The 12,399-nt window shown below is 38.3% G+C and overlaps 1 pseudogene across 1 annotated transcript in view; it reads right to left on the bottom strand.

Moving 5' to 3' along the window:
- Cyp2c6_v1-ps2 (cytochrome P450, family 2, subfamily C, polypeptide 6, variant 1, pseudogene 2) overlaps nucleotides 1-12,399 on the bottom strand; it is a 56,564-nt pseudogene that overhangs the window by 20,189 nt on the left and 23,976 nt on the right. Inside the window, exons 7-8 of the transcript XR_005499678.2 lie at nucleotides 2,421-2,608; nucleotides 691-832 (exon numbers count right to left, since the gene is read on the bottom strand). The product of XR_005499678.2 is annotated as a cytochrome P450, family 2, subfamily C, polypeptide 6, variant 1, pseudogene 2 (transcript). The remainder of the gene's footprint in view (nucleotides 1-690; nucleotides 833-2,420; nucleotides 2,609-12,399) is intronic.

The following is a 12,399-nucleotide window of genomic DNA, read 5'->3' as shown; positions in this document are numbered from 1 at the left end:
AGAGAGAAAATGTCCTGTTCAATTGGTTAAGAAACTTCAATGAAATGATCTCCATTTTCTTTTGAATATTATTTGTGACCTATACCCTTTGAGTAAGCTAGACATTTTAATGAGAATGCTGCTCTATGTTTTGTACAAAATGTAATGTATGAAAGAGCAAGGTATGAACTTTTCCCAGTATCCCTCTGACCTGGGGATATGTGATAATCTCACATGCATTAACCATAATGTATTTGCATGAAGTAATCACTCCTCTGTTTCCCGTATATGTTTTAGGCCCCTTGGTGCTTTCTATGTTTTAGGAGACATAGCTTATTATCCAGTCTGGAGGTGAGTAAGAGCAAAGAAGGAATTTAATTTTGAAGAAGTCTCCATTTTCATGGGGAGTAAGTAAAATGTAAGTGAAGTTTAGTTTCTAGAATGGTATCCTTGGTATTTCTGTAATGTACCTAAAGGAAGAAAGCAAATTCCCTATACTCTAGGTTTCTCGATTTATGAACAACTGATAAACAATCAAAACACTCATTTTCATACCCTGACAAAGAAGGTGGTCACATCAAGGCAGTGCATACACAATGAAAATTATGCTCCTTATCATGCAGATGCAAATCTATCAGCACATGAGGAGTCATACTCTAAGTCCCCACGGATCTGCATGTTACTGGAACCATGGAAAGGAGTTTCTATTACCTGCTGAGAAAGGCATGAAATAGTCACTTTTCTTAAACTTTCCATTCCCATCTAAAAAGTGCCCAGGGTCAAATATCTCTGGGTTGGGGAATTCCTTGCTGTCATGCAGCACTGATGAGAGTGATGTTATTATTGTTGTTCCCTGTAATGACACACAGAAGAGTAACAAACAAACAAGTTACAAAAATTCATGACTTATAAGGAAAATAGTAAATAACATAGTTCAATCTTCTGGTCCATAGGTAAGATTAAGTTTAAAGAATATCGGGTATATTTATGGCAGAGAGATCATAGGAAGAGTATGAGGACAGTGACAGTGATGTTACTAAAGTGCCTTCAGATCAATTTTAGGTCACTACTTCAGTAGTGAAATCATCATCTCTAGCAGAATTTTAAGCAAGCGACATGGCTGCTTGGGCAAGAGATAATATCCAAACTCCTTCTCGATCTGTGTGATCTGGCTGTAATACAGATATGCCTTAAATTCCAGGAGACAAAGGCAAGCAAACCTCTGAGATCAAGACCAGTATTGCATAGAGCAAGTTTCAGTTAAACCAAAGCATAGGTCCAGGAATGGTAGAATACACCCTTAATCCCAGCACTCAGGAGAGAGAGACATATAAATCTCTGAGTTCCATTCAATTAGTTCCATTAGTTCAGTGATCTAAAAGACAGGAGAAAGTGGTAGTTCATTTTGTGGAGATCAGCAGCAGTTTTTAACAGGGGCAGATTTACAGAGACAGGCTTCAAGGAGAACAAGTTAGACACAATTAAAGGCAGAATGACTCAGACAATATGAAAGAGTCAAAAGATTAGAATAGATTGCCAGAGTTAGTTTGATACCAAGCAGAGGAGGAATTGGGTGAGAATCTGAGAGACGTCAGATTGAATCAGTCAGCTTGGAGAGAATTTGGGCCAAAAGAACTGAGTTAAACCAGCCAACCAGAGTTCAAAAAGAACTAGAAAGGATGTGCTTAGTTAGCAGTAAACCTAGATGACAACTTCATCAGGTGAATAAAATTTACCCATACAAAGTTCATATAAAAAAGATTATTCATCACAACCAGACTGGTTAAATCCAGAAATGCTGGGATGACCCTACCCAAAAGAAGAAAACACTTCTCATACTCATGAGAAAAAAGTATACTTACTTAGGTCATATAGTTCAAAGATACAAATGCTACATATTTTCTCTATCTTGAGAGTCTTGGTTAAAATATTTGTGTGTTTTAGGCTTTTTAACTTAGTGTATATGTGGAGACTAGATAGCTAAATGCAGGTGATTGTCAGTGGAAATGCATGGGGGTAGTAGAATACATGTTAAATGAAAGTAGAAAGGACAATACTGGGGGCAGGATTCAAAGAGGTAGTAAAGGGAAAGTTGGCAAAAAAATGAAGGCTTAAACAACATGTGATGTATGTAAGAAGCTATGTGGAAACCTACATACCATTCCCAATGGGAAACTCAAGGAAAAATATGTAATAAAGGGGTATAATTGAATGTGTATACTATCAAAGAACAGGGCAAGTATGATAGAAGTGATAAGTTTAAGCATGGATAGAGAAATAAGGAAAAGAAAAAAATAAGGGTTAAGGATTCAATCATATCCTCAATCCTCAGGGAACACCGTGAAAGAATGGGGAGAAAAATGTAGGAATCAAAGGTAAAGTGTGACTGAGAAGACTGGAGCACACAGCACAGATGTGCAGCAGAGAAAAGGAAAGCTTACCATGGGTATTAGGTAGTTCCTGAACTTAATGTCACAGGTCACCGCATGTGGCAGGTTGGTAGGAATGAGGTCAATGAACCTCTGGACCTCATGAATCATGGCATCTGTGTAGGGCATGCGGCTCCTGTCCTGCATGCAAGGGCTGCGATGTTTGCCAAACACACGATCAATCTCTTCCTGGACTTTAGCTGGTTGGTCACAGTAGAAGTGTTGAAATGGGAAAGAAGTAAACTGTTTATCACAATGCATGAGTACATGATGCACAAAAGTAGCATTACAAATGCATTTTATATGCAGGAGTACATTAAGACATGCAGATATGCTATATATAGATGCATACCACTATCTCACTAATAGCTGTTACATCGCTATGTATCATTATAATAACAAGAACAAAAGGATTAAGTAAATACTTCAAATAGCATAACATATCATAGTCTGATAAAGATAATTAGAAATCAAACATTGAATTTTTGTCAAAAATATATCTTAAAATATCTTTAGTGTGTGTGTGTGAGAGAGAGAGACAGAGAGACAGAGAGACAAAGAGACAGAGAGAGAAATTTGATGGGATATAATGTTCATAATAGGTCACCGTCAAAGTCAACAAGTGCTTCTGAAGTATAACCATATTTGTAAATAATTAATGTTTGCTATGTAGCCAATTACATAAAATATCTTCTGTTGTGAAAGATGAAAAACATGAATTACAGTTATATTCCAAATACTAAAAGACATCTTCAAAAAGACAACACAAGCATCACACTTTCTGTTACTTCATGAACAATGTGTTGAATTTCAGAATTCAGTTATTCCAATTTTCACTGTGAGATTCATTGACAGTATATAAATATGATTCTCCATTATGAAAAATTTGATCATCTTCTACTAGTACTAGTCATTTATATTTAGTTTGTAATATTCCATTTTATGAGTTTAAAATTGTTTCTAAGTATTTAAATTCATAGCTCTTGAAATAAAAGCTCAGTTGATGTAGGCATCAGACCACATATTACTTCTCCTTTTTCCCTCATCTTTGTTCATGCATGCAGGATCCACATGGTAAAAACAGAATAGAGATCTCTATAGGTAATGTGTCCAGAAACCTAGCCTTTACCTTATCTTTCTATGTGGGCTGTTCTGATTCCTGAAGCCCATGACTTCCTTGACCCTGATTCAGAGAAGTAGATAAAAATATTCTCAGGTGTTTCATTAAGAAAAGACACATTTCTACGAATACTGGAGTCCAGGCTTACATTTTTGCTCAGCAGTCTCAAGGCAAGTGTTTACATGTGACTCAGGGGTCTTTCTAGAGGATGTCATGCTTATATTTAGTCTTATGTTCTGAAACTCTGTGACTGTTTCTTGGATTAGTGGTTTTATTCTCTTCACATTGCAGAGTATTTAGAATGGTTTATTAAGATGATAGATAACACACACACACACACACACACACACACACACACACACACACAGTTACTAACTTAACTAAGAGGTAGATCTTGCCACTAAAATTCACAAGCAAATTAGAGAAAGGTGCTCTGATCCTCTCAATTCTGGAACTGGAACATGGTCACTCTTCCCCTTTCATCTCTGTAGACTGCTCTTTCTCTGTCAGCCACTAAAGATCTTTGAATACAAGGCTACTTAGGCTGACTCCTTAAAAGCAACTCTGTCTTCTTCCATGGGGGACACTTAGTCACTGCAGGACTGTGGATAGAAAGGGAGCCCTAGCAAGAAGAGACCCCTTTTCTAAACCTTTTATAACCGTATGTTGACTCTGTATTGTTTTCAATCGACATCCATACTGTAATTGTAGAAATGTAGCTTACATGTTCATCTGATATCTATGCTACAGTGTCATCTTCCCTGCCCCATTTTTCTTTGTTCCTCATTACACTGTTGTATTTAAGTATTTTTGTGAAGCTCTATTAATCATGTGCCATTTTCCATTTCTCCTACCCTTTAATTATTAATTATTATTCATATTTATGCTAGAGTCACTTTAATGTAAATTACATAAAATTGAGAGGTGAACTTCATATATGCTAAAATATTGAATGTATTTAAAAGTAACTTTTGGGTTAGCACAATCAGATGCTTTCTGCAGGGTACACACTCCCCTTTAAGAGGAAACAGAGGGAGCCACGTCCCCTTAGAAAGAAATTAAGACAGTTCTCATGGATGCTCTATTTACTCTGATGACAACAATATAAGAAAAAAGTCTGTAGCACTTTGTTATTTCCTTTTTTTCTATCTCCAGATGTTAGACTAATGAAAACTGCATACTTACCACATGTGCAATAGTAACATTTAAAGCTATCTGGCAGACTATGAAAGCCAGAAGATCCTGGACAGATGTCATACAGACCCTAATAGAACACAAATGCCAGCCCAGGTTACTGTATCATACAAAACTCTCAATTAACATATATGGAGAAACCAAGATATTCCATGACAAAACCAAATTTAAACAATATCTTTCTACAAATCCAGAACTACAAAGGATAATAAATGGTAAAGCCCAACAAAAGGAGGCAAGCTACACCCTAGAAGAAGCAAGAAACTAATCCTTTTGGCAACAAAACAAAGAGGAGAAAAAGCACACAAATATAACCTCATATAAAAATATGAATATAACAGGAAGCAATAATCACTAGTCCTTAACATCTCTCAACATCAGTGGACTCAACTCCCCAATAAAAAGACATAGATTAACAAACTGGATACGCAATGAGGACCCTGCATTCTGCTGCCTACAGGAAACACACCTCAGAGACAAAGACAGACACTACCTCATAGTGAAAGCCTGGAAAACAACTTTCAAAGAAAATGGTCGGAAGAAGCAAGCTGGAGTAGCCATTCTAATATCAAATAAAATCAATTTTCAACTAAAAGTCATCAAAAAAGATAAGGAAGGACACTTCATATTCATCAAAGGAAAAATCCACCAAGATGAACTCTCAATCCTAAATATCTGTGCCCCAAATACAAGGGCACCTACATACATAAAAGAAACCTTACTAAAGCTCAAAACACACACTGAACCTCACATAATAATAGTAGGAGATTTCAACACCCCACTCTCATCAATGGGCAGATCATGGCAACAGAAATTAAACAGAGACGTAGATAGACTAAGAAAAGTCATGAGCCAAATGGACTTAACAGATATTTATAGAACATTCTATCCTAAAGCAAAAGGATATACCTTCTTCTCAGCACCTCATGGTACTTTCTCCAAAATTGACCACATAATTGGTCAAAAAACGGGCCTCAACAGGTACAGAAAGATAGAAATAATGCCATGTGTACTATCAGACCACCACAGGCTAAAGCTGGTCTTCAATAACAATAAGGGTAGAACGCCTACATATACATGGAAGTTGAAAATGCTTTACTCAAAGATAACCTGGTCAACGAAGAAATAAAGAAAGAAATTAAAGACTTTTTTAGAATTTAATGAAAATGAAGGTACAATATACCCAAACTTATGGGACACAAAGAAAGCTGTGCTAAGAGGAAAACTCATAGCACTTAGTGCCTGCAGAAAGAAACAGGAAAGAGCATATGTCACCAGCTTGACAGCACACCTAAAACTCTAGAACAAAAAGAAGCAAATACACCCAGGAGGAGTAGAAGCCAGGAAAGAATCAAACTCAGAGCTGAAATCAAACAAGTAGAAACAAAAAGGACAATACAAAGAATCAACAGAACCAAAACGTGGTTCTTTAAGAAAAGCAACAAGATAGATAAACCCTTAGCCAGACTAACTAAAGGACACAGAGAGTGTGTCCAAATTAACAAAATCAGAAATGAAAAGGGAGACATAACTACAGATTCAGAGGAAATTCAAAAAATCATCAGATCTTACTATAAAAGCCTATATTCAACAAAACTTGAAAATCTGCAAGAAATGGACAATCTCCTAAACAGATAACAGGTACCAATGTTAAATCAGGAACAGATAAACCAGTTAAACAACCCATAACTCCTAAGGAAATAGAAGCAGTCAGTAAAGGTCTCCCAAGCAAAAAGGGCCCAGGTCCAGACGGGTTTAGTGCAGAATTCTATCAGACCTTCATAGAAGACCTCATACCAATATTATCCAAAGTATTCCACAAAATTGAAACAGATGGAGCACTACCGAATTCCTTCTATGAAGCCACAATTACTCTTATACCTAAACCACACAAAGACGCAACAAAGAAAGAGAACATCAGACCAATTTCCCTTATGAATATTGACGCAAAAATACTCAATAAAATTCTGGCAAAACGAAACCAAGAGCACATCAAAACCATCATCCACCATGATCAAGTAGGCTTCATCCCAGGCATGCAGGGATGGTTTAATATACGGAAAACCATCAACGTGATCCATTATATAAACAAACTGAAAGAACAAAACCACATGATTATTTCATTAGATGCTGAGAAAGCATTTGACAAAATTCAACACCCTTTCATGATAAAAGTCCTGGAAAGAATAGGAATTCAAGGCCCATACCTAAACATAGTAAAAGCCATATACAGCAAACCAGTTGCTAATATTAAACTAAATGGAGAGAAACATGAAGCCATCCCACTAAAATCAGGGACTAGTCAAGTCTGCCCGCCCTCTCCCTACTTATTCAATATATTTCTTGATGTTCTACCCAGAGCAATCAGATAACAAAAGGAGATGAAATGGAAACAGATTGGAAAAGAAGAAGTCAAAATATCACTATATATAAATGGTATGATAGTATATTTAAGTGATCCCAAAAGTTCCACCAGAGAACTACTAACGCTGATAGACAACTTCAGCAAAGTGGTTGGGTATAAAATTAAATCAAATAAATCAGTAGCCTTCCTCTACACAAAAGAGAAACAAGCCGAGAAAGAAGTTAGGGAAATGCACCCTTCATAATAGACCCAAACAATATAAAGTACCTCGGTGTGACTTTAACCAAGCAAGTAAAATATCTGTACAATAAGAACTTCAAGCCTCTAAGAACGAAATTGAAGAAGACCTCAGAAGATGGAGAGGTCTCCCATGCTCATGGATTGGCAGGATTAATATAGTAAAAATGGCCATTTTACCAAAAGCAATCTACAGATTCAATGCAATCCCCATCAAAATACCAATCCAATTCTTCAAAGAGTTAGACAGAACAGTTTGCAAATTCATCTGGAATAACAAAAAACCCAGGATAGCTAAAACTATCCTCAACAATAAAAGGACTTCAGGGGGAATCACTATCCCTGAACTAAAGCAGTATTACAGAGCAATAGAGATAAAAACTGTATGGTATTGGTACAGAGAGAGACAGATAGACCAATGGAATAGAATTGAAGACCCAGAAATGAACCCACACACCTATGGGCACTTGATTTTTGACAAAGGAGCCAAAATCATCCAATGGAAAAAAGATAGCATTTTCAGCAAATAGTGCTGGTTCAACTGGAGGTCAACATGTAGAAGAATGTAGATCGACCTATGCTTATCACCCTGTACAAAGCTTAAGTCCAAGTGGATCAAGGACCTCCACATCAAACCAGATACACTCAAACCAATAGAAGAAAAACTAGGGCAGCATCTCGAACACATGGGCACTGGAAAAATTTCCTGAACAAAACACCGATGGCTTGTGCCGTAAGATCAAGAATTGACAAATGGTATCTCATAAAACTGCAAAGCTTCTGTAAGGCAAAGGACACTGTGGTTAGGATAAAACAGCAACCAACTGATTGGATAAAGATCTTTACCAATCCTACAACAGATAGAGGCCTTATATCCAAAATATACAAAGAACTCAAGACGTTTTACTGCAGGGAGACAAATAACCCTATTAAAAATGGGGTTCAGAGTTAAACAAAGAATTCACAGCTGAGGAATGCCGAATACCTGAGAAACACCTAAAGAAATGTTCAACATCTTTAGTCATAAGGGAAATACAAATGGAAACAACCCTGAGATTTCTCCTCACACCAGTGAGAATGGCTATGATCAAAAATTCACGTGACAGCAAATGCTGGTGATGATGTGGAGAAAGGGGAACACTCCTCCATTGTTGGTGGGATTGTAGACTGGTACAACCATTCTGGAAATCAGTCTGGAGGTTCCTCAGAAAATATAGCTGAGGATCCAGCTATACCCCTCTTGGGCATATACCCAAAAGATGCCCCAACATATAAAAAAGACACGTGCTCCACTATGTTCATAGCAGCCTTATTTATAATAGCCAGAAGCTGGAAAGAACCCAGATGCCCTTCAACAGAGGAATGGATACAGAAAATGTGGTACATCTACACAATGGAATATTACTCAGCTATCAATAACAATGTCTTCATGAAATTCGTAGGCAAATGTTTGGAACTGGAAAATATAATCCTGAGTGAGGTAACCCAATCACAGAAAAACACACATGGTATGCACTCATTGATAAATGGCTATTAGCCCAAATGCTTGAATTACCCTAGATGCCTAGAACACATGAAACTCAAGACAGATGATCAAAATGTGAATGCTTCACTCCTTCTTTAATACGGGGAACAAGAATACCCTTGGCAAGGAATAGAGAGGCAAAGATTAAAACAGAGACAGAAGGAGCACCCATTCAGAGCCTGCCCCACATGTGGCCCATACATATACAGCCACCCAATTAGACAGGATGGATGAAGCAAAGAAGTGCAGGCTGACAGGAACCGGATGTAGATCTCTCCTGAGAGACACAGCCAGAATATAGCAAATACAGAGGCGAATGCCAGCAGCAAACCACTGAACTGAGAATGGGACCCCCGTTGAAGGAATCAGAGAAAGAACTGGAAGAGCTTGAAGGGGCTCGAGACACCATGTGAACAACAATGCCAAGCAACCAGAGCTTCCAGGGACTAAGCCACTACCTAAAGACTATACATGGACTGACCCTGTACTCTGACCTCATAGGAAGCAATGAATATCCTAGTAAGAGCACCAGTGGAAGGGGAAGCCCTGGGTCCTGCTAAGACTGAACCCCCAGTGAACGTGATTGTTGGGGAGAGGGTGGCAATGGGGGGAGGATGGGGAGAGGAACAGCCATAAAGAAGGGGAGGGGGAGGGGTTAGGGGGATGTTGGCCGGTAAACCAGGAAAGGGAATAACATTCGAAATGTAAACAAATACTCCACCAGAGAACTACTAAAGCTGATAAACAACTTCAGCAAAGTGCCTGGGTATAAAATTAACTCAAATAAATCAGTTGCCTTCCTCTATACAAAAGAGAAACAAGCGAGAAAGAAATTAGGCAAACGACACCCTTCATAATAGACCCAAATAATATAAAGTACCTCGGTGTGACTTTAACCAAGCAAGTAAAAGATCTGTACAATAAGAACTTCAAGACACTGAGGAAAGAAATTGAAGAAGACCTCAGAAGATGGAAAGATCTCCCATGCTCATGGACTGGCAGGATTAATATAGTAAAAATGGCCATTTTACCAAAAGCAATCTACAGATTCAATGCAATCCCCATCAAATTACCAGTCCAATTCTTCAAAGAGTTAGACAGAACAATTTGCAAATTCATCTGGAATAACAAAAAACCCAGGATAGCTAAAGCTATCCTCAACAATAAAAGGACTTCAGGGGGAATCACTATCCCTGAACTCAAGCAGTATTACAGAGCAATAGTGATAAAAACTGCATGGTATTGGTACAGAGACAGACAGATAGACCAATGGAATAGAATTGAAGACCCAGAAATGAACCCACACACCTATGGTCACTTGATTTTTGACAAAGGAGCCAAAACCATACAATGGAAAAAAGATAGCATTTTCAGCAAATGGTGCTGGTTCAACTGGAGGGCAACATGTAGAAGAATGCAGATCGATCCATGCTTATCACCCTGTACAAAGCTTAAGTCCAAGTGGATCAAGGACCTCCACATCAAACCAGACACACTCAAACTAATAGAAGAAAAACTAGGGAAGCATCTGGAACACATGGGCACTGGAAAAAATTTCCTGAACAAAACACCAATGGCTTATGCTCTAAGATCAGGAATCGACAAATGGGATCTCATAAAACTGCAAAGCTTCTGTAAGGCAAAGGACACTGTGGTTAGGACAAAACGGCAACCAACAGATTGGGAAAAGATCTTTACCAATCCTACAACAGATAGAGGCCTTATTTCCAAAATATACAAAGAACTCAAGAAGTTAGACCGCAGGGAAACAAATAACCCTACTAAAAAATGGGGTTCAGAGCTAAACAAAGAATTCACAGCTGAGGAATGCCGAATGGCTGAGAAACACCTAAAGAAATGTTCAACATCTTTAGTCATAAGGGAAATGCAAATCAAAACAACCCTGAGATTTCACCTCACACCAGTGAGAATGGCTAAGATCAAAAACTCAGGTGACAGCAGATGCTGGCGAGGATGTGGAGAAAGAGGAACACTCCTCCATTGTTGGTGGGATTGCAGACTGGTAAAACCATTCTGGAAATCAGTCTGGAGGTTCCTCAGAAAATTGGACATTGAACTGCCTGAGGATCCAGCTATACCTCTCTTGGGCATATACCCAAAAGATGCCTCAACATATAAAAGAGACACGTGCTCCACTATGTTCATCGCAGCCTTATTTATAATAGCCAGAAAATGGAAAGAACCCAGATGCCCTTCAACAGAGGAATGGATACAGAAAATGTGGTACATCTACACAATGGAATATTACTCAGCTATCAAAAACAACGAGTTTATGAAATTCGTAGGCAAATGGTTGGAACTGGAAAATATCATCCTGAGTGAGCTAACCCAATCACAGAAAGACATACATGGTATGCACTCATTGATAAGTGGCTATTAGCCCAAATGCTTGAATTACCCTAGATCCCTAGAACAAACGAAACTCAAGACGGATGATCAAAATGTGAATGCTTCACTCCTTCTTTAAATGAGGAAAAAGAATACCCTTGGCAGGGAAGGGAGAGGCAAAGATTAAAACAGAGACTGAAGGAACACCCATTCAGAGCCTGCCCCACATGTGGCCCATACATATACAGCCACCCAATTAGACAAGATGGATGAAGCAAAGAAGTGCAGACTGACAGGAGCCGGATGTAGATCGCTCCTGAGAGACACAGCCAGAATAAAGCAAATACAGAGGCGAATGCCAGCAGCAAACCACTGAACTGAGAATAGGTCCCCTGTTGAAGGAATCAGAGAAAGAACTGGAAGAGCTTGAAGGGGCTCGAGACCCCAAAAGTACAACAATGCCAAGCAACCAGAGCTTCCAGGGACTAAGCCACTACCTAAAGACTATACATGGACTGACCCTGGACTCTGACCCCATATGTAGCAATGAATATCCTAGTAAGAGCACCAGTGGAAGGGGAAGCCCTGGGTCCTGCTAAGACTGAACCCCCAGTGAACTAGTCTATGGGGGGATGGCGGCAATGGGGGGAGGGTTGGGAGGGGAACACCCATAAGGAAGGGGAGGGGGGAGGGGGATGTTTGCCTGGAAACCGGGAAAGGGAATAACATTCGAAATGTATATAAGAAATACTCAAGTTAATAAAAAAATAAATTAAAAAAAGATGTAAGGTTGTTTATGCAGGGATAATCAATAAAATGTATGCCTCCCCCCCCCAAAAAAAGCTACATGTCATAGGGAAACTTTTGTTCTATCCAGTAATATATTTTTTTCTTAAATGTTAAGGATACAGACCTATTCAGAAACATGATAGATAATTTAATAAATATTGTAAAATAATAATACTAGAATAACTTTCCTATAATAATATTTTTAAAATAAATGCTGCTGGTACAACTGGAATAAGTGTGAGCAATATAGGTTTCATGGAAATGGATATTTGAAATAATAACATTCCTTTTTCTATAACTATTGCCTTATATGGAAATAACTTTCTAATGAATTGATTATTTTTACTCCTTCTCAGAGTAGACATTATCTCAGATAAGCTCAGAAATTCCCGAATTCATGCTTGTTTCAGTG

This window comes from Rattus norvegicus, chromosome 1 (genome assembly GCF_036323735.1).
Source record: "Rattus norvegicus strain BN/NHsdMcwi chromosome 1, GRCr8, whole genome shotgun sequence".
NCBI classification, from domain to species: domain Eukaryota; kingdom Metazoa; phylum Chordata; class Mammalia; order Rodentia; family Muridae; genus Rattus; species Rattus norvegicus.
The sequence above is the reverse complement of the archived record's forward strand: the minus strand, read 5'-3'. Positions and strand labels throughout refer to the sequence as shown.